Consider the following 22,189-nt stretch of genomic DNA (forward strand, 5'->3'; position numbering starts at 1 on the left):
AGACAGGACAATACAGAATATGAGGTGGGCATCAATCATAAGCCTTGGAATAGAAGTGTGTCTTAAGCCTGGATTTAAAAACTTCCGTTGAGGTTGCAGATCTTATCTCCGGAGGCAGGGCGTTCCATAACAACGGATGGAGCCTGCAGACTTCTTGGCTCTCGGAGTCACAAGTAGACCGGCATTTTCCGGGCGCAGACTCTGTGCAGGAACTCATGAAGTATAACCTCTGCATCTGATTGAGACAGCATCGGACGAATCTTCACAATAAAAAGAAAGCTATTCTAGTAATATGTTTCACGTGTAACTGAAACGACAGATGACGTTCAAATATAACACCTCGATTTTTGACTGGGTCACCATGGGTTGTATTACATTTGTCTAGGTTCAGGGAGGTGTTTGGGGACAAAACACGACAATGATTTTTTTTTTGGGGTTAAAGCGCACAAAATTAAGTGACATCCATCTTTGTATCTCAGTAAGGCCGGCCTCCAGATTTCTACAACTTAACTGACCAGTTGTCTCCAGTGGCAGATACAGTTGAGTGTCATCATTCGTTTGTAAATATATTTTATAGTTGATTTTTGACTAGTTACCTTAATATCATACACTGTGATGACTGGCAGGTGGTCAGAAATATCACAAACCAATAATCCACTAACATTTCCAAATGGTATATTATAATATAATATAATATATTAAAATGGCAAAATAATTTAAAAGATTTTTACCCAAGCTATGTTGATTGCACTATATTTGAGGCCGACTCAACATATTTTGTCACATTTTTAGCAGCAAATCAGACTTTACACATAAATATGCCAACATTTGATATAGGGTTACGCCACATACCAATTGTGTTGCAATCATACTGTAAATCAGTGGGTCATAAATCACAAAAAAACTGCAACTTCATTGCTTAAACAAGATTCCTAAGACAAGATGTAAACTTATGGCCAAAATAAATATAAGATGAATGACGTCTACCTGAAGCTAGAAATTGGAACTTATTCCACCAGCTATGTTCACACAGGCGCATTTTTTGCAGGGACTTGGTTTGAAGCTTGTCAGCATTACGTTTTTTTTTTCGGTCTTATATTCCAGGTGTATTACGTCCAATAATCCCGCTAGCAGCTTTACATCAGTCTTATTATCATAAACCCAGTTGCTGTCAATGACATAAACAAACACTTCTCACCTACTATGTTTCGCCTCACGAGGTTTCGCATGTGGAAAAAGAATGCTTTATGCATTCAATTAGTACTTGTCGGGCACCAATTAAAATTGTTTAGCTTTTTTGAAATAAACACAAAATTCCTGTGTTGTGATTACGAACATTTCAACCTCTCATGATGTCAAGTCAAGTCATTTTTATTTGTATAGCCCGTAATCACAAAGAGTCTCAAAGGGCTTCACAGGTTATTACACAGACTATTTTTTCAGACTATTATTACACCATCCCCTGATCTGGAACCAACATGAGGGCAAGGAAAAACACAAAAACCTCAACATGAGGAAAATCAAGAAACCTTGAGAAGGGACCGCACATGTGGCATCCCCCTTTCAGGATTACCAGACAGCAAAGAATGTTGCAATCACAAATAATACAGAGATATTGTCCAAGAAAAGTATAGGTTATTCATATGCTATAGAGTAGAAGTGTGTTTTAAGCTTAGATTTAAACATTTCCACTGAGGTTGCAGAAAGGATCTCAGGGGGAAGAGCACTCCACAGCACCCGGTGCCCGGATGGAGAACGCTCTCGAACCAGCGGAACACTTCTTGGCTCTTGGGATCACCAGAAGACCGGCGCTCTCAGAACGAAGGCTTCGAACCGGAACATAGGGGGAAATCAGATCTGAAAGATACAGGGATGTGATTTTTCCGACTATAGTCGGAATTCCGACTTTTTCACTTGCGTAGCAAACAAATCAGACTGTCTCACTCTTTCCTTTATTGCCCTGGGGCACCCTGGTGGCCGTTAGAAAAATTGCATAAATTGGCCACATAGTTGCACAAGCTGCAGGGTCTGAACTGCATTTGAACTGACCTTGCAGTATTTACAAAAAAATCAGGTATGTGGGCAAATTATTTTGTTATTTAAATCTTCTAAAGATGTTAAATTATTAATTTAAGCATGGTTTTGGACAAGTAAATTGCTTAAAACCCAGGAGCTTTGGGGGGGCATCGCCCCCCCCCACTGGGCTCTGCCCTGGGCCCCCAAACCCCCGGCTAGGTTTCAGACTTTTTCTCCTCACCTCAATCACATCCCTGAAGATATGAGGGAGCAAGTCCATGTATGATTTTGTATAATACTAAGAGAACCTTGAAATCACATCTTAGGCTAACAGGGAGCCAATGCTGGTTAGCCAAAATCAGCGTGATGTGATCGGACTTTTTTGTCCTAGTTAAAAGCCTCGCTGCAGCATTTTGTACCAGCTGAAGACTTTTGATTCTGGACTTCGGGAGACCGGAGAGTAGTGCATTACATTAATCAAGATGGGAGGTAACAAACGCGTGAATTATAATCTCTGCATCCGACTGAGACAGTATAAGACGAATTTTTGCAATATTGCGAAGATGGAAGAAAGCCGTTCTAGTAATTTTCTTCACATGTGTTTGAAAGGAAGATCGTGGTCAAATATGACACCTACATTTTTAACTGAGTCACTCTGTGTGATGTGACATTTGTCAATGTTTTTGAGAATAAGTCACGGCATTTAGATGGACCAATAACTAACATTTCAGTCTTTTCAGAGTTAAGACGCAAGAAATTGAGTGATATCCACTCTTTTATCTCAGTGAGGCAGGCCTCCAAATTTCCACAATTTAGTGTGGCAGATTCCTCCAACGGAAGATATAGTTGAGTTTCATCTGCGTAGCAGTAGAAATTGATATTATACTTGCGAATAATATCACCTAATGGAAGCATGTAAATGCTGAAAAGAACACGCTCAGATGTCATTTCGCCATATTTAACACAGTGCGTCCTATCTGAGAGGTAGGATCTGAACCATGAGAGGACGGTTCCTGAGAGACCAATCCGTTTTTCCAGCCGTTCTAGTAGGATATGATGGTCCACTGTGTCAAAAGCAGCACTAAGGTCCAGCAGCAGAAAAAGTGATGAAGCGCCAGAGTCCATTGCCAGTAGGAGATCATTGGTTACCTTTTCAGGTGGCCCTGAATCCTGATTGCATTGATTCAAAAAGATTGTTCTCGGATATGAAATTATTCAGCTGCTGTGCCACTACTTTTTCAAGTACCGTGTTTTCCGCACTATAAGGCGCACCCAAAAGCCTTTAATTTTTTCAAAAGCTGACCATGCGCCTTATAATACAGTGCTCCTTATATATGGATCAATATTAAGTCGCAAAGTCTTGCAACTAAGGCAAGCAGCCGCCGACTAGATTTTTCCCCGAAGGCGAAGTAGTCCGCGGTGTATGCAGGGATTTATATACCGGCGTTTCATTTCCTAACCAATGTTTCAATCATCATTTGAATCAGTCACTATTGGCTAAAGTTATTCGGAGGTAAAGGGGGCAGATCCTTTTTATCATTTACAGGCTCGCATAGGCTAAAGGGGCGAAACAAAGCCTGCAATTGGCCGAAAAAGATGAATGTGAATCACACGTTGGGTTGCACTACGGCATAGAGAAAACATTTTCTACTATTCTGTATTTGTAAATATTTTACTCTCCTGGATTTACTACACTCACGGTTGTAAGAAGACCATGGTTACGTATTATTATTGAACGTGATGGCTGAACTTAGGTGAGCTATGCGACTTTATATTTTCCCGGTACCTTGTTTTAGAACGATCTTGATATTTCTGTGATGAGTCTATTTTTAAACTAAATTCAATTCAAAGTGTTTATTGTCATATGCACAGTAAAGAACCCCGTTTCCCTGCACAATAAAATTCTTACTTTGCTGTCCACACAGTTGCCAGCAAAAAATAAAATGGAAACTAAGAAATGTTTGGCATTTCTTGAATCCCAAGACTTTAACCCTCCGAATGATATTTGGAACGATGCATTTGAGTGATTGGTGACCTTGTACAGTCACTGTTTCCGTATATGTGTGAGACACGTATTTGCTTCTTTGCAAGCTTTCGGAATGTTAAAGGGGTAATAAGTTTGACTGAACTATCTGACTGTTTTGTCGACGTTCCCATTGTAGCGCCTTATAATCCGGTGCGCCTTATGTATGAAAAATATAGGACCAAAAACTATTTTTTGGTGGTGCGCCCTATAACCCGGTACGCCCTATAGTGCGGAAAATACGGTACTTTAGAAATAAACGGTAGGTTTGACACACGTCTATAATTACAGAAGCTTTCTGGATCAATGTTGGGTCGTTTCAGTGTAGGTTTAATAACGGCGGACATAAAAGCCGCTGGAACTACACCTGAGGAGAGTGATATGTTTATAATATTTAGAACTGAAGGTCCAAGGACGCCAAAAAGACGTTTAATAAGTGAACCTGGAAGCGGGTTGAACAGGCAAGTCGTTGGTTTGGCCGTATTCATCACCTGTTTAATATTATCGAGTGACAGTTCACTAAAACGGGACAAATTCCCTGGACACCATGTTGCGCATCTATAGATTTCAGCCCTTTAGTATGTGTTGTATATAATACTGTCTTTAGCAATTTCTTCCTGTATGCATTGAATCTTCTTATTAAAGAAGACCATTAAGTCATGGGCTGAATGGGTGGAACTATCTGGGATAATCTGTAGCCTTGTAAGCGATGCAACATTGTCGAAAATTATTTTGGGATTGTTCTTTTGTGACGCAATCACCTTTGAAAGGTAGGCTGATTTTGCAGAGGAAAGGGCCGCTTTATACTTTAACAAGCTGTCACACCAGGTTTGATGGAAAACCTCAAGCTTGGTGGAGCGCCATTTTCTTTCAGATTTCCTGCATTCTTGTTTAAGGGATCTAGTTTCATCAGTAAATCAAGGCGTGTGTCTTTTAGGTCGTGATTAAAGGACACTTGCCAGGGTAGCATTAAACTCATTCATGAGTGAGTCGATAGAGCCTTTTTATGAAGGAAAGGATGCAACTGCTCCTGAAAGAAGATCGGAGAGCTCAGAAACTGCACCAGTGCTTATATTGCGTCCGCTAAGGTCTATAACCCGTTTGTCGTTGGTTGTTGTGAATAAATCCCCTAAAATATTTACATGAATCCAATCATTTACTGCCAATGACAGCTATAATAGTCAATTGTGGATCTTTTTTACAAATTGTAATATTAAAATGAGTCACATGTTAGCGAAGACAATCCTTGTCCCATTGTGTGTTTAATTTAACTCTCGGTATTTAGACCAAGGAACAGTTCGGTTGAGGATTTTTATTTCGGAGAAAAAAATAAGAAATAAAATGTCAAGTCAAGTCAAGTCATGTTTATTTGTATAGCCCTTAGTCACAAAGAGTCTCAAAGGGCTGCACAGACCACAGATTATTGCAAACCACACACTTCTATGACACAATCCCCTGATCTAAAAGCTACCCGAGGGCCCGGTCACACAGCCGTTTGCGTCTGTATCGCGGGTAAAATTTTGCGTTTTTTTTTTGCCCGTGGTTGCCCGCGATGGAAAATGCGCAAAATTGGCCAACCCGCTGTTCATCGGTGGTATGCCCGCAAAACAGACGCCGGCGACTGTTCCGCTTCCTCATCGCGTCATTTCCGCGTCATTTTCTCGTGTGGACCACGGGTATAAAAGCTCCCGAGCCAGTGTTGTGCCCAAATCTGACTCCTACGCAAAATCCCCCCCCCCCCCCCCCTCGCGTGAACGCGCATTTTGCTGCGATCGCTTTTGTTGGAAGCGTGCATTGACGTTGGTGACTTTTTCATCCGCGTTAACAAACGCATTTTGTAGAATACGATCGCACTTTATTGTTTAAATAAACGCGTTATATAGACTAGGATCTCCCAATTGTTATAATTAGCTCGCTTTATTGTTTTAATAAGCATTTTATATAGAATAAGATCGCTTTTGTTGGAAGCGCAGCAGAATGCGCGTTCACGCAAGGGGGGGAGGATTTTATATACGGTGTGCATTACCGTTCGATTACGTTCACAACAAAAACAAAGACGGAATGGTTTAAGTTGTATTACATTCCCAACAAATGCAAGACGAAGTGGTTTTGGTTATATGTTCGCCATTACATTCCCTAAAAGTGATATAAAAGTGAGATAAAACGAGGTAAAAGTGGTTGTAGTAGCGAGGGGATGCATATCTCGGCAGGGATGCATTTCTCGGCATAACACGGGGCTGTAGAAATCATAACCGCTCAAGACACAGTCCCGTGAATGGCACCGAAGAAGCCAATATGTTATTATTGTAATGGTTTTTCATTTTGATTTTATTATCTTGTTATGAAATGAAAAGAAATGTCAAAAAATAAAAATGGATTAAAACAAGGTCACTACGGTGACGGGGATCCATGTCCACCCCTTGACGTCTCGAGCACAACTGACGTGTGCTCGGCAAATCGCGCTGTATATACGCACAGAAAGGCGTTTGACCGTCACACGCGTAACACGCTAATTTCACGTAATAACACCGCGATACAGGCGCAGAACATGCTATGACCATGCTCCACCCACGATTACCCGCTGAAATTTCCCGTCCTACCCATGTGTAACCACGCCCTGGCCGCGGCCATAGCACGTCGTTCTGCGTCATTTCCGCGTCATTACCTCGTGTGCCGCCCGCGGTTAACACATGCTCAAAGTTTTGAGCAGCTCAAAACTTTTTTGCGCGGCCAACCGCGTGTGAATTTCCGACCGCGGGTAAAGCACTGCTGTATCTCGTCTATATGGCGGTCTCAAAGCGTCCAACAGCGCCCAACAGTGTCTGCTTCACGGCCAGAAATCTCTGGCCGTGATTCAGCCTCGATACGCCCGTGAAAGGCTGTGTACCGGTGCTCTAAAGTATTGAGCAGCGCAAAACTTTTTCGCGCTGCCAACCGCGCGTGAATTTCCGACCGCGTGTTAAGCACTGCTGTATCTCGTCTGTATGGCGATCTCAAAGCGTCCAATAGCGTCCGCCTCACAGGCAGAAATTTCTGGCCGTGATTCAGCCGCAAACGGCTGTGTGACCGGGCCCTGAGGGCAAATTATACAGATATTGTCAACATAAAATAGTTAAAGTTATTCATATGCTATTGAATAGAAGTGTGTTTTAAGCTTAGATTTAGATGGACCAATAACTAACATTTTGGTCTTTTCAGAGTTAAGGCACAAGAAGTTGAGTGACATCCATTCTTTTATCTCAGTGAGGCAGGCCTCCAAATTTCCACAATTTAATGTGGCAGATTCCGCCATCAGAAGATATAGTTGAGTGTCATCTGCGGAGCAATGAAAACTGATATTATACTTGAGAATAATATCACCTAATGGAAGCATGTAAATGCTGAAAAGAAGGGGGCCAAGTACTGAACCCTTTGGAACACCACAGGTAACACTAAAGGGCTCAGATGCCATTTCACCATATCTAACACAGTGCGTCCTATCTGAGAGGTAGGATCTGAACCATAAGAGGACGGTTCCTGAGACCAATCCATTTTTCCAGCCGTTCTAGTAAGATATTATGGTCCACACTGTCAAAGGCAGCACCAAGGTTCAGCAGCAGCAAGAGTGATGAAGCGCCAGAGTCCATTGCCAGTCGAAGATCATTGGGCTGTCTCAGTAGAGTGGTTAGCCCTGAATCTTGATTGCATTGATTCAAAAAGATTGTTCTCTGATAGAAAATCATTCAGCTCCTGTGCCACAACTTGTCAAGTACTTTAGAAAGAAACGGTAGGTTTGACACAGGTCTATAATTACATAAGCTTTCTGGACCAAGGTTGTGTCATGATTGCCGAAGTGAAGACACCAGTGGCAATCGTTTGGTGCGCTGGAGCGCGCTCTCTGATTGGCTGACGTTCTCTTCTTAAGCGGTCAGCGTCCAGACAAGGACATCAGACCGTACTTCTGTGTTCCTGTGTGTTTTGCCAGATTACCAAGTACCAAAGACTACTCTCCTGTTTTGATTCCTGCCTTTGGTTTCGACCTGCTTCTGCCCAGCGTTACGATCTACTCTCCTGCCCTGGCCCTCGACCTGCCCGCTAAGACGTATTGATTCTGCCTACCTGTCACAGAACTGCCGTTCCGTCCAACGCTGCTAGCGACCGACAACCATCGGCTTCCAAAGCTAGCTCTGTCAGCTCAATCCAATAAAGAATCCTTTAAAACGAACGCAATTGAGTCTGAGATTCCATTCTGGGTCGTGACTGAACGGTCTGACCAGAAATAGGATTCAACGAACGTTTCTCACGAGCACCGATCAGAGAAAGGAGCCATGTCGCGTTCGCATTGGACTGAGGTGGAGTTCCGACAGATGCCGAGTGACGTGTCCGCCATTTTCCGACTTATCCGGCAACAACAAGAAATGCTTCAGCACCAGCAAACAAGGTTGGACGCCCTCCCAGAAATGCTTGCTCGTCAGCTGCATGCATCGGTTATGCTTCCTGGTAATTCTCTGCCTGCCGTGCCGCCGCAAGCCCCGCCCCCTCCACTCGTAAATTCTCACGTCATCGAAACGGCGGAGCCGCGAGTGGGCGCGCCAGGGAAGATATGTGGGGATCCCGCCCAGATCCGCCCCTTCTTAGTAAACTGCCGGCTTATTTTCAACCTCCAGCCCCACAACTTCGCGACCGAAGCGGTGAAAGTGGACTTTGTGATAAATAATCTGTCTCTGTCTCTGGGGAACGGCCGCCTATGAGCGGTGCGCGATGGTGTCCACTTCATTTGATCTCCTGGACCAAGAAATGACTAAAGTGTTTGATTCTGGTTCTTCGTCGGTCGATGCCTCCCGTTCGTTCATGAACATTCGCCAGGAAGACGTACCATCGCCGATTACACTATTGACTTCCGGACTCTAGCGGCCCAAAGCCACTGGAATGAGGAGGCACTGGTCGTCGCCTACCTCCACAGTTTAGCGAGCTACCTCAAGTACGAATTGGTGTCCCACGCTTCCCCGGCAACGCTTGACGAAGCAATTGATTAAACCGCCCGGATCGACCGTCGGGTTCAGGCGAGACACCAATAAATAGTCCACCAGAGCCACCCTGCCTCCTGCTCGCCCGAGAGGGTCGACGACGCCTCAAAAATTCAGCAGCCACCCGCGATTCCTCTAGACCCTCCAGAGGCTATGGAAGTGGATCGTACGTCGCTGTCCGTCGAGGAGCGTCAGCGTCGACTCTCTACCGGCCTCTGTCTGTACTGCGGAGGGCAAGGACACCGGGCATCGTCCTGCCCGTCAAAGGGGGGAGCTCACCAAGTGATTGGGGTCGTCCGGTTGGGTTCCATCCATACCCAGAGCCCCCCGACCGGAAGGCCAAGGCTCCAGGGGCACCTTCAAAGTTCCGGGTCAATCCAGTCCCTGTCCGCCCTTGTGGACTCGGGCGCGGAGGTCAACATCCTGGACGCGGCCTTCACCCGGAGTATGGGGTTAAGAGGCATTCCCCTTCCAACCACAGTTCCTGCCCATCTATTGGGCACGGTAACACAAATTACAGAGCAGGTGGAAATGAGACTTTCTGGGAACCACCGCGAGTGGATTAGTTTCTACCTGCTTCCTTCCCCCGGCCAACCGCTCGTCCTGGGACAGCCGTGGCTGGTTAAGCACAACCCTCACTTGGACTGGCGGACAGGGGCGGTCCTGGAGTGGGGGGTTGAATGCCAACGAACCTGTTTTCACCCAACCTCTCATCCTATCCTTTCCAGGTCTCCTCCCGCAACGCCTAATCTAGCTGAGGTTCCCATCAGCTTGCCGGTTCGCCAGTCCTGCTCTCCAGCCCAGTCCGTCCGTTCGCCCGTCTCGACGTCAGTCTGCCTGCCTGCCCGATCCTCCGTCTGCATGTCTGCCTGATGAGTCGTCCGTCGGGGCGCCCGGTTCGCCTGCCTGCTTACCAGCCCACCGGTCTCGACGTCTGTCCGCCCGCCGGTACCGACGTCCGTCCGTCCGAAGTGCGTCCGCCCGCCCGTCTCGACGTCCGTCCGTCCGCCTGCCCTCCCACTGGTCTCGACGTCTGTGTGCCAGCCATCCCGGATCGTCCATCGGCGTGTCTTGAGACCGGTCTGCCATGAAGCCCGCCTGCCAGTCTACCTACCGCCTGAATCTGGACCAACCTGTTCCGCGCCGAGGTCGTTCCAGAGGTTTCGGCTCATCAGTTCTTCCACCTTCAGACCTGTCCCCTGCTGCCCCTTCGGATGCCGGGGAGGGAGTCCCCGTCCACTCGGAGGAATTCTGAGGACAACCATTGATGCTCCTTGGGATTATCGGTGACGTATTTTTTGATTTACTTGTGGATTACCTGTGTTTTCCTGTGACTCTTTCTTGGTTTGCCTGTGATGACCTGTGACCTACCCTTAGATTTTTTTTTTTTGTGTGTCTTGGGACTTCTAGAGCCGTCCCTTGAGGGGGGGGTTCTGTCATGATTGCCGCAGTGAAGACACCTGTGGCAATCGTATGGCGCGCTGGACTGCTAGCGACCGACAACCATCGGCTTCCAAAGCCAGCTCTGTCAGCTCAATCCAATTAAGATTCCTTTAAAACGAACACAATTGAGTCCAAGATTCCATTCTGGGTCGTGACAGGTTGGTTCGTTTCAGTGTAGGTTTAATAACAGCGGACTTAAAAGCCAGTGGAACTACACCTGAGGAGAATAATATGTCAATAATATTTAGAACTGAAGGTCCAAGGATCCCAAAAAGACTTTTAATCAGCAAACTCGGATGCTGGTCAAACAGGCAAGTAGTCGGTTTGCCGGTATTCACTACCTGTTTAAGCTAATCAAGTGACAGATCACTAAATCGGGGAAAAAAAACCCTTGACAGCCACCATGTCGCGCATCTATAGATTTCAGACCTTTAATATGTGATTTATTAACATTGTCTTTAGAAATTTCTTCCCGTATGCTTTGAATCTTCTTATCAAAGAAGACCATAAAGTCATGGGCTGAATGTGTAGAACTATCTGGAATAATCTGTTACCTCGTTAGCGATGCAACAGTATCGTAAAAGATTTTGGGTTATTCTTTTTTGCCGCAATCACCTTCGAAAAATAGGCTGATTTTGCAGTGGCAAGTGCTGCTTTACACTTTAACAAGTTGTCACACCAGGTTTGACGGAAAACCTCAAGCACGCCATTTTCTTTCAGATTCCCTGCAGTCTTGTTTAAGCGATCTATTTTCATCAGTAAACTAAGCGTGCATCTTTTAGGTCGTGATTTAAGCCATAGGGGCACCACAGAATCCAGGACACTAGCCAGAGTAGCATTAAACTCATTCATGAATGAGTCAATAGAACCTTTATATAAAGGAAACAACGCAACTACTGCTGAAATAAAATCAGAGAGCTCAGAAACTATGCCAGTGCAAATATTGTGGCCGCTAAACCCTTTAGTTTCTTTAATCCAACATTTATCCAGCACCTTAAATGTACCTAAATAATGGTCAGAAATAACTGTAGTACACAGTAACACCGTCCCATTTGAGGTTGAATCTGCTCGAGTCAAAACCAAGTCTAGTTTGTTTCCATCTTTATGAGTCGGCGAATCAATCAGTTGATTAAAACCCAAATGTGTCAATTAGAGACCGTAAAGTCCCCCATAATTACAATTGTGTAAAGTCCCCCATAATTACAATTTTGTCTGCATAGGTTACTAGGTCAGACAACAGTTCAGGGGATTAATTAAAAAACCTGAGTATGGTCCTGGTGCGCGAGAAATGGTTACTACATAAATTGACATTAGAGAGGACCGCATGACAATGAACATTCTGGGCTTGTTAACAGAACAAAGTCCTCCCTAGAAGAAGCATCGACAAAATGGTTGATGTTTTATGTTAGATTTTCCATTAATTAATGACGACTAGCACACAGATGTATGTCACTCAGCTTTACCGGAAACTTCAGTGTTTACATTGACAGTTGGTGCCCCCTTATAACCGCACCGGGTGAAACACATACATTGTAACATCTCCCCTTTTTTTTTTTTTTTTTTTTTTTTTTTTTCCACATAGTGCTAAACAAAGTCCCGGAGGTGTGCAGGCCTCCTAACAACCCTGCCGCATCTGGTGGTGGTGACAACAGTCTGGGCCATCTGAGGATCCGGCACAGCAGCTGTTGAGCAGGGTTGAGGTGTGTCTGTGACGTAATCACCACCACTAGGGGCTGAGGTGGGCAGCGCCCCGCTGACCGTCTCTGCTGCTGATGAGACCCCTGGTGCTGGCCTCAGGTGTCTACGGTTGCGTCTCAGCACAGTCCCGTTATCCAGCTCCACCGAATAGGACCTTCTCCGGTCCTGTCGTACCACCGCTGCAGGTGTCCAGACAGTGCGTCCGGCCACATGTGACTGTACTCGCACCCGTTCTCCATTCTGCTGAGGCCGTAGTCCTCTAGCCCCCCTATTGTAATAACGAGCTTGTCTGAGCTTGTTTTCCTGCACAGCGCTACCAGTGTCCACAATCGCAGGTTTAAGCAGACTTTCACACATGGGCAGTAGCGTCTTTGCCCGTCGGCTCATCAGTCTTTGTGCAGGACTGGCCCGGAAACCCTGCGCGGGAGTGTTCCTGTGAGCCAGTATGGCTAGATATGCGTCCGACTTTGCCCGCAGGGCTTTCCCCATTAATCTTTTAGCCGTCTTGACGGCAGACTCTGCCTTTCCATTGCTTTGGGGATATGTGGGCGACGATGTTATGTGTTCAAATTCCCAAGACTGGCTGAATCTCTTAAACTCCTGTGAGCTATATTGTGGGCCATTGTCCGAAAACACCACATCAGGCACACCATGGCGAGCGAAATGTGCCTTTAACTTGTGGATGACTGTGGTGGACTTGGTATCAGGCAGATAATCAACTTCCCAAAAATTTGAGAAATAGTCCACAGTCACTACGTAGTCTTTATTATTAAAGGTGAAAATATCTGTACCCACTTTTGCCCATGGCCTCAATGGGAAGTCATGGCTCAGTAATGGTTCTTTCTGTTGTCGAGTGTCTACTTCCCTGCACACTTGGCATTTCCCTATATATGTCTTAAGATGTTCATGCATACCCGGCCAATACACACATTCTCTTGCTCTTCTGATGCAGTTTTCAATCCCTAAATGTGAGGCATGAATCTTCTCCATAATTTCTTGTCTTAGAGCTGTTGGGATGACAGCCCTTTCTCCCCGAAAGATTACATTATTCTGTACAGCTAGCTCATCTCGCATAGAAAAATATGGCCTCACCTCCAGCTCAACCTGTCCTTTCTCTTCCGGCCATCCTTGCAGTATTCTCTGTTTCAGCACCTGGAGGGCCTGGTCCTGTTCAGTCTCACTTTGGATTTTCTTCGTCTCTCCCCTGAGATGGGTAAGTAATTAATCATATTCACCGTTTCAACTTCAGCTTCAACTGAACCCTCAACTGCACATTCTGGTAGGTATGCCCTGCTCAGCGTATCTGCAACAAGCATCAGCCTGCCTGGAACAAACACTATATCCACGTCATATTTCTGAAGCCTTAATAGCATTCTTTGTAGCCTCTTTGGGGCACTAAGCAGAGGCTTCCGTGTGATGGTTTCGAGTGGTTTATGGTCAGACTGTACCACTACCTTTCTGCCATAGGTGTATTGGTGAAATTTTTCGACTCCAAATAGAATGGCAAGACACTCCTTTTCTATTTGTGCATATCCTCTTTCTGTAGAGGTTAGTGCCCTACTGGCGTACGCTATAGGTTGGCCCCCCTGCAAAAGTGCTGCACCCAGCCCAGTTTCGGATGAATCACATTGGAGAGTGAGTTCCTCCCTTGGATTGTATATTTCAATACTGGTGCTGTGGCTATCATACCTTTTATTGTCCCAAAGGCAGAGTCCTGTATGTCAGTCCATTCCCAGATCACATCCTTGTGTGTCAGTTGCCTTAGGACCTCACAGCTATCCGATAGGTGTGGGCAGAATTTTGCGAGATAGTTCACCATTCCGAGCAATCTCTGTAGGCCCTTAATGTTGGTGGGTCTAGGCATTTCTTGTACGGCGCGTACCTTCTCCGGGTCAATTTTCAAGCCCTCCGATGTCAGCCTGTGACCTATGTACGGAACCTCCTTCTGTCTCAACTTCAGTTTGTCAAAATTCAGTTTGATGTTGCATGACCTGCATCGCTCAAGGAGTCTTTTCAGTTTCTCGTCATGGTCCCTTACTGCCCTGTCCTGACATTCCCCTTCTCCAATAATCAGGATATCATCAGCAATAATGCGTACGCCTGGTAACCCCTCAAGTGCCTCTGTCAGCCTGTGCTGAAACACCTCAGGAGCTGGGCTGATTCCCATCGGCATCCTCCTCCACCTGAACCTTCCGAATGGCGTCGCAAATGTTGTCAAGTAACTGGAGTGCTCCGTCAGTTTCACATGCCAGAATCCATTTTTTACATCACACACCGTGAAAACCCTGGCATTCGCCAGGTCTGGCAGGACATCTTCAATCGTTGGTAACGGAAAATGCTGTCTCTTCAGTGCTCTGTTTAGAGGTTTGGGATCAATACAGATCCTCAGCTTTCCCGATGGTTTCCTAACCAGGACCATGTTACTGATCCAATCTGTGCTCCATCAGAGCCACTGGAGCTCTCCGCTTTGGTAGTTTCACTGGTGCTATGCTTAGATCCACTTCCAGCTCATATGTGCCCGATAAACAGCCATCCCCCTCAAACACCTGTGGGTATTGCTCCCTGATCTGCTCCTTCTCCAGTGTTTGTCCTTTGCCGTCTGCTTGTTGAACTATGTCATCAATGGCCATGATATTTTCTCTCTGTATTCTGACTAGATCCATGCCCTGCACTGCTCTGTTCCCCAGCAAGGGCACAGATGCCTGCCCGTCAACCACCATGAATTCTAGTCTGTACAGCTTCCTGTTTCTCGGATTTCTTATTTTAATCTTGCATTTGCCCAAAGGCTTCAGAGTGCTTTTATTGTACATGACAAGAACCTGTTGCGTCTGCTCCAATTTTGTGTCGGGATTCAGCAGATGTAACGAAAGAATATTGCAACTTGCCCCACAGTCCAATTGAAATCTCACTGACTTATCCCCCAGCAGCATGGTCGCAAACAGTTGTCTCCCCTGCGCATTCTCCTGTCCTTCTGCACGAAGGCTCATAATTTCCTCATACTCCTCCTCAGTTTCTGCCACACAGTGTATTCGCTTAGATTGTGCATCTGACGTTCTACATCTTGAAGCAAAGTGGTTTTGTTTCTTGCATTTACTGCAGACTTTCCCATAAGCAGGACAGCTCTCTTTTTTCCACTCATGTTGTTTCCCACAGTACCTACAGTTCCTAATTGTCTTTGGCCTCACCCCCGCGTCCCAGTAATCTTCTTTACTGCATGCACCTCTTCGCCTACTCCTCCCTCGATTGTCATCACATTTTCCTTCGATAGATCCGCTGCTCTGCATGTTTCGACGCTTCTCTCTAACGTTAGGTCTGCCTCGCGCAGCAAGCGCTCTCTCACGTGCGAGTCCCGGATTCCGCACACTATCTTATCCCTAATCAACGAGTCTTTTGCAGTTCCGAAGTTGCACGTGTCCGCAAGAACTCTTAATTCAGTCACGTACTTATCAATCGATTCACCCGCGTTCTGGTTTCTGGAGAAAAACCTGTATCTCTCAACCGTTTCATTTGGTTTAGGATTACAGTGTTTGTCGAACACCGCTATTAGCTTGTCCAAAGTTTCCTCCCTCTGCTCTTCCGGTCCGAGTGTTGCCCACAACGTTCTTCCCAGTTCCCTGCCGGTTTCTCCAATCAAGTATTTGAACACTTTTACCTTTGTCTTGTCGTCTGACGCAGCCAAAGTTATGTCCACATACAATGAAAACTCATCTTTCCACGTCTTCCAAGTCTTCGCCAGGCAGCTGGAATGCCAATCCAATGTGGCGGGAGGTTTCAAACCGAGTGCATCCATTGTCTTTTCACGTTCGTTGATGCTGTCCTCCGCTTCTTCTTTCACTTCCCTTTCGTCACTCGACATCCGTTAGCGTCTATGAGTTCGACAATACTTCTGACACCATGTTTTATGTTAGATTTTCCATTAATTAATGACGACTAGCACACAGATGTATGTCACTCAGCTTTACCGGAAACTTCAGTGTTAACATTGACAGTTGGTGCCCCCTTATAACCGCACCGGGTGAAACACATACGTTGTAACAGTTGATAACTATTTTTATAGGCAAGGGGCATGGAATGACAAACATGAAACTTAACTGAAATGGGATTTTCCAGTAGGGAGTCACATCTTTACAACGGACTTTTGTTGAGAATGGATCCAACTATATTTTGCTGGTGATATGGTAAGATTATGGCAGACTTATAAGAACACCACCTAGAAACATTATTGGGAAAGCACTGAATAAATGGATACATAAAACATCAAATACGATTCAGCAAGTAAATAGTTAATTCAAATATATGGAGAGGCATAGGGTACAATGATTACAACAAAATTAATAATTATCAAATAATACAACTAAAATAGCTGGAAAACTCACGCAACCATGAGAACATATTCAGTGACACATTTTAATAATCTAATACACTCAATGTATAGTCATTATTGTTTGATATCTTCTTTATCACGTTTTTACTTGGTATTTCAGTCATTTAGTACTCTTTCACTTGTTTAGTCATAGTTAATGCAGTTCTTGATGATTAATTTATTTGTGTGTTATTTTTTACTTCTTAATATATCCATTTATTCAGTTGTTATTTAGTCTCTACAATATTTCAAGTGGTATTTTTATTTGCAGTTAGAAGGCGGCCTTAAGTTTTTATGAGTACTTACCAGAACCTGTCTATACAAAGCAGGAATGTGTACACTAAGTTTGTTATTGTCATAGCCCACCCTCCTAGTATAAAAGTGATTGTCAGTCATGTTGGACTTGTGAATCAAACATCTTTATTCTGTCCAGATTATTCTGAATAAAAACCCCAATGGATCTGCTAACTCCAGACCTTGTTGCCTGTTTTATAACCCAGAAGTAAAAACAACCACACAGAGGAAGTTTTGTCATTACGCTTCAAAATCTATGAAATAATATCTGAATCAATCCGAGTAAAAAAAGAAAAAACATTAAATTTTTCCATACCTAGTTATAGATTCATTTCTCTGAGTTGAGCACTTGCTCATGGCCGACAACTGGTATTTGTATCTATTTAGAAAGCCGTAACAAAAAAGTTGTTTGGCACTCTTGGGAATCTTTTCTTTTTCTTTTGCAACAATAGCAAAGGATCTGCCAGTCAGCCAACTAAGATGGCGCAGGAGACAATTTAATCTAGTAGAGCGCAAGCGTTGAATTTAGCGCCGTTTTTATCTTATGCGGCAGAAAACATTTCTACCTTCAAAACAAAGACATTGAGTTCACCCTCGCTGCTGATCCCCTTTGGATGCCTTTAAATTGAAAGCCAACGCGTAAAAAGGGGGGTTATGAGAATTCAAATCTGGTGGCTCTTTCACCTTCTAAATAAGTGTGAATACATTTGACTTTTAACTCATTCAATGCCAAACGATTCTCTCAAATGGAAAGAGGCCTTGCCACCCAATCTGCCATTTTGACTCCTTTGAAGGTGACGGAGCTATATATTAATATATCTCCATTGCTGGCAAAAATATTCAGGCCAAGACATTTATTAAGTTGAAAACTACTGCGCAAATGTAGTGAGCCCGACGCGGCCACCATTTTGCTTGGTCGCCCAGGCCAAACTGACAACATCCGGGTCAGTAGTCATGGCTTATTGAAAGGTCGCACATGTGCAGTGAATGGATGGAGTCGCGCGTACATATTACGTTATATACAATAGATAAACATTAAAAACATATTAAAAACAATGGAATTAGACTGAATCTTGAAAATGTGACTATGTGTGTGTGTGTGATGATTACTTGCTTATTGAAAATAGAAAACAGGTTAAACAAGTTGATTTCATAGGATAGGAGTCTGAGAAATACACAACTAAAAGTAGCCTACTTTAGAGAAGGCCTACAGAAAAGAGAGGGAAAGCGTCGACCCTTATCTTTCATTAGAAATAAAAAGTCTGTTTCTAGTTCTGACCATTGTTTAGTAGACGACAGATGATAATTGATAAGTTTCTTGAAAACCTTTGAGAAAAAAACGTTTTTGCAAAAGGATGCATTTCAAGCAGAACTTTTGCATCCGTGCCTTTTTTTTTTTTGCATTTGTGATACCTCCAACATCTAAACATCAAACTGGGTGCCTTTTGCGCTCATTGTTAAGTGTCCCGATTTGGTCGGGAGACTACCACTTTGGCTACGATTCTCCCGCCTACCGATCTGAGAGCAACATCTAACGATTTCAAAAAATTTATTATTATTATTATTATTATTTTGGGTCGTCGAAAATGTTTTGTCACCGAAAAGATATGTGAACAAAGTTTTGCCGATTAAAATGTAGCCGAATTATCCATAATCTTTATCATCGTCTATTTCGCCGTTCTGCACTGGAAAAAGCTTTGATCAAGACTCAGCAATCATAATCTCTAACCCCACAGGATCTCATTCCTTCGAGAGTAGCAGACGAATAAGCATGGCGGAGTCTACTGGCAATAGCACAACACCACCACATGTAAACATAAAATAACAATAAAGTAGATTGAAAAACGAATTTTATTGTTGTGTTTTCATATAATAGTCACTTCAAAGATTGTCATTGTCTTAATTTGCAATAATGCACCACATATGTTGCATTGAAGGTCGCGCGTCGTGTCATCCATCGCGTCGGAAAAAAAATCTTACGATTTCCCATTTCTGAAACTTAACAGCTTGAAAAAGGTTGGAGACCCCTGATGTAAGCAATGATTTCCATGGACACAAGGGCATTTTGCAAAATAAAGTATTATTGAAAGAACACTGAGTATATGCATGAACGATCCAGGAACTTTGCAAGAACATTTCAGCGCCAGATGTTTCCAGTGATTGCATTTCTGTGGATGTGCACAAAACGTCATTAATCTCTGACTCGACGATGACAAAGGGACTTCGTCATCTTTTAAAGAAAGAAAAAAGCTCTGTCTGAACTTATACAAATATATTAGCTTCTCTCACACACAGCTTCACTAACTACTTGCCGTATGGTTCCCCTACCCACTTCAACCGCTGGATACAGGAAGCATAACAATGAAGTAAGGGCTCCCTTGATGGGTGTACAAATATCTGATAAAAGCCACTCGGGCCTTCTAATGGTAAATTTACTATACTAAAATAATTCCCACGGCAGGTACTTACATATATATGTATACATATATATGTATTAATAATAAGAATAAAAGTAATATTTTTTATGTTTTGGCACTCAGGGACAATGCTTCTGAAAACGAAGAACTATGAGTTAATACCAAATAATTTTTAATTACATTTATGAAAGCTATGTGCTGAAAAAACGATCACCTTTTGTCTCATTGTTCATTCTCTGTCTTGTTTCCAGGTGAATCGAAGGAGAAAAGGCCAATGCATTGAACTTTTCTGTAAATAGACAGAAGTGTATCCCTGGAAAAACTAATTGCTGAACTGGACTTCCAATCAGAGAAGTGGATTCCAATTGGAGGATTTTTTTGTGGAAAGAAGCCTTAGCAGACAACAGATTTGCCCTCGTACAGCTTGTAGTGGATTACATTGGTGACGTTTGCCTAAATGTTCAATTGAAAAGTCATGCGTCTATTTACAGATCTTTTTGGGCGGGACGACGGCAGGAATCGTCACAGACAAATAGAAATGAAATTTTTTAAAAGTATTGTTGCTGGGTAGAGAGTATTGGGGGGGAGGGGGCTCTCAGAAAAGAAGTACACAATGTCTCTGAATTTAAATGTTTGACGTCATTATGCAACAACATTTCTTTATCTACATTTAAAAGTGACTTAGCAAAGGCAATTGCATTAAAATGTTGCACTAATATGATTTGCTGGCAGAAGCTAGACGAAAGTAGCTTGATGGGTTTTTTTGTCATTGAAAATGAAAATTTTCTGGCAGTTTATTCAAACGATCCCCAAGGTTCGAGACAAAATAAAAAATCCACATGAAAAACTTACTTACATGACTGTTTCCAACCCAAAAATGACATTGTCTGAGAAAAGGTGATATCAGTAATAAACAGTGGTTGTGTCATTGATGGTATGCTGTTATTTTTAAGTTTTTATGTGTAAATATTCCAGTAAATAGAATTGAAAAGAATAGAATTGAATAGTTATTTTGTCATTGATTAAAATGCATTGTTGCCAACGAGATTAGATCAGGATAAGCTATCAATGAAATACTCATAAGAATAAAAAGAATATTAGGATAGATGGGCAATATTCACAAGATATTGCTTGTTGACTGGGTTAAGTTGTAAGTGCATTTTAAAATAGTGCAGTGAAAATAGTGCAATGACATTCGTAGAAATATTGTACAAAGATAAGAATTAAATAATCCAATATGAATATAAATCTTCCTGTAAATAGGAAAATTATTTCTTTCACAGTTTTATGTACGTTTAGGGTTCTGATGGCTCAGAGGAAGAAACTGTCCCAGTACGTTAATTTTTGTTTTAAGGGCCCTGTAATGGGGCTATATACTCTAGACTGGGCAGAGAGCAGCAGGTGATTTTTGGGCTGTGTTGAAGATTCTGTGAAGTTTTTCCGTCTGATGCTGTACAAGTCATGTTTGTCTCTTAAAGTGACGCAAAACTTCCAATAATATTCCAGGTATTTTTAAAACAACAACACAATAAAACAGCTTAGTAATAAGACAAGAAGAGAGATGTTTCAGGCCTTTACTTGTCTTATAATGTTATTGTTTATTTTTTTAACTAACCTCTGCCTAATTGTTGGCCACAAGAAAGTCAAAAGAAGAAAATATGAAGGAACAAAAGGTTGATTTGGAACCCAGTTTATTAACAAGGTGCTTTGGGACGGAATTTCCATGATAAAGTGGCCCCATTATTGTCGGACATGGGTGTGCGCAAATAACACATAGAATTTAGTAAGACAGTAAAAGTAAAACATTTTTTTAAATTCTGCCTTCACAACTAATTTATATTGCGTTGCGCAAATTAACCTTATCTAGCATAGGCTGGACACCTGTCGATCACCAACAATAAAATTAATTTGATTATTTTATCTATTTATAAAAGAAGAAGAATTGTATGTACTGCGCTGCGTAGAATTTCTTGTGCCCAGAGATGTGAGACCAATGCACAATTTCACAGACACACAGTTTAGAAGGAACTTAGAACTTGAAAAAAAACAAAACAAAACCATATAACACTACAGTAAGGGTTCGGTGAATGCTCATATGATACTGGTGGGATTCGATAACTCCAACATGGTTAAGAACCACTAATTTAGATATGACGTTGTTTCATCATAATACATGTATTACATATAAGTAGTTCTTACGAGATCCTGTATTGATTTTGATCTAGGGCACCGGGGGTTTAAAACGTAATGGCTACACAGGTTTCTTTCTCCTGGTATACGCCAATTTTTTACTTTGCGAGCCCCACCGCAAAATGGGTAATGGGGACCAGAACCACCTGCAAAAAGTGAACATTCTCAAAGTAGTGTCCCAATTTTTCCTCGTTAGAATGGACATTCAGAGAGAGCAAGAGAGCGAAAGAGCGTGAAAGCGAGAGAGAAAGAACAAAAAGAGTATACTGTATAACAAAAAGAAAATTAAGCTGAGGACTTCAGTTTGAATGTAGCTGTTTTTCTCAATTCTAATTCACAAGGTTGTTAACCACAGCCTTTTGCGCAGTGTGTTATCACAAGTCACCCGTTTCGAGTTGCCACTGACATGAGTCATTTTCAGCTCATATGTAGTTGACTGCTATTTCTGTTCCATTGAAGCTCAATATCTGGAGCGTACCTGCTGCGTTTGCCAATTACCGCGTAAACGCCCCGTTTAAAAATAGCGAGCACTTCCTTTTGTGAAAACATCGAGCAAGTTCAATCAGCTGCATTGCTTTGCAGGCTTGTCACCTAAGAGGGGACACCCGTGATATCAAATCAAAAAAGAGAGGTTTGCTGCGGAGGGTATGAGAATAAAATGGGAGTGAGTCAATTCAAAAATGCACACGCGCTCGCTCATCCCTGCCGTGTCCCCGGAGGAAATTGTCTGTTTTCCTGC

At 43.2% G+C, this 22,189-nt stretch overlaps 1 protein-coding gene across 3 annotated transcripts in view; it reads left to right on the forward strand.

Annotated features, from left to right (window-relative positions):
* The window catches only part of LOC148357379 (chemokine-like protein TAFA-2), a 114,229-nt gene extending 94,037 nt beyond the window's left edge, over positions 1 to 20,192 (forward strand). The window contains exons 6-7 of one of the 3 annotated variants that reach the window (XR_015852049.1): positions 8,004 to 10,331; positions 19,512 to 20,192. The gene's annotated coding sequence lies outside the window, so the exon portion shown is untranslated. The remainder of the gene's footprint in view (positions 1 to 8,003; positions 10,332 to 19,511) is intronic. The other 2 variants (XR_015852050.1, XM_088347842.1) reach the window with 2 other exon arrangements.
* The last annotated feature ends 1,997 nt before the right edge of the window (positions 20,193 to 22,189 follow it).

The sequence above is a fragment of the Urocampus carinirostris genome, chromosome 11 (assembly GCF_059441175.1).
Source record: "Urocampus carinirostris isolate Australia breed hairy pipefish chromosome 11, RoL_Ucar_1.0, whole genome shotgun sequence".
Classification (NCBI taxonomy): Eukaryota; Metazoa; Chordata; class Actinopteri; order Syngnathiformes; family Syngnathidae; genus Urocampus; species Urocampus carinirostris.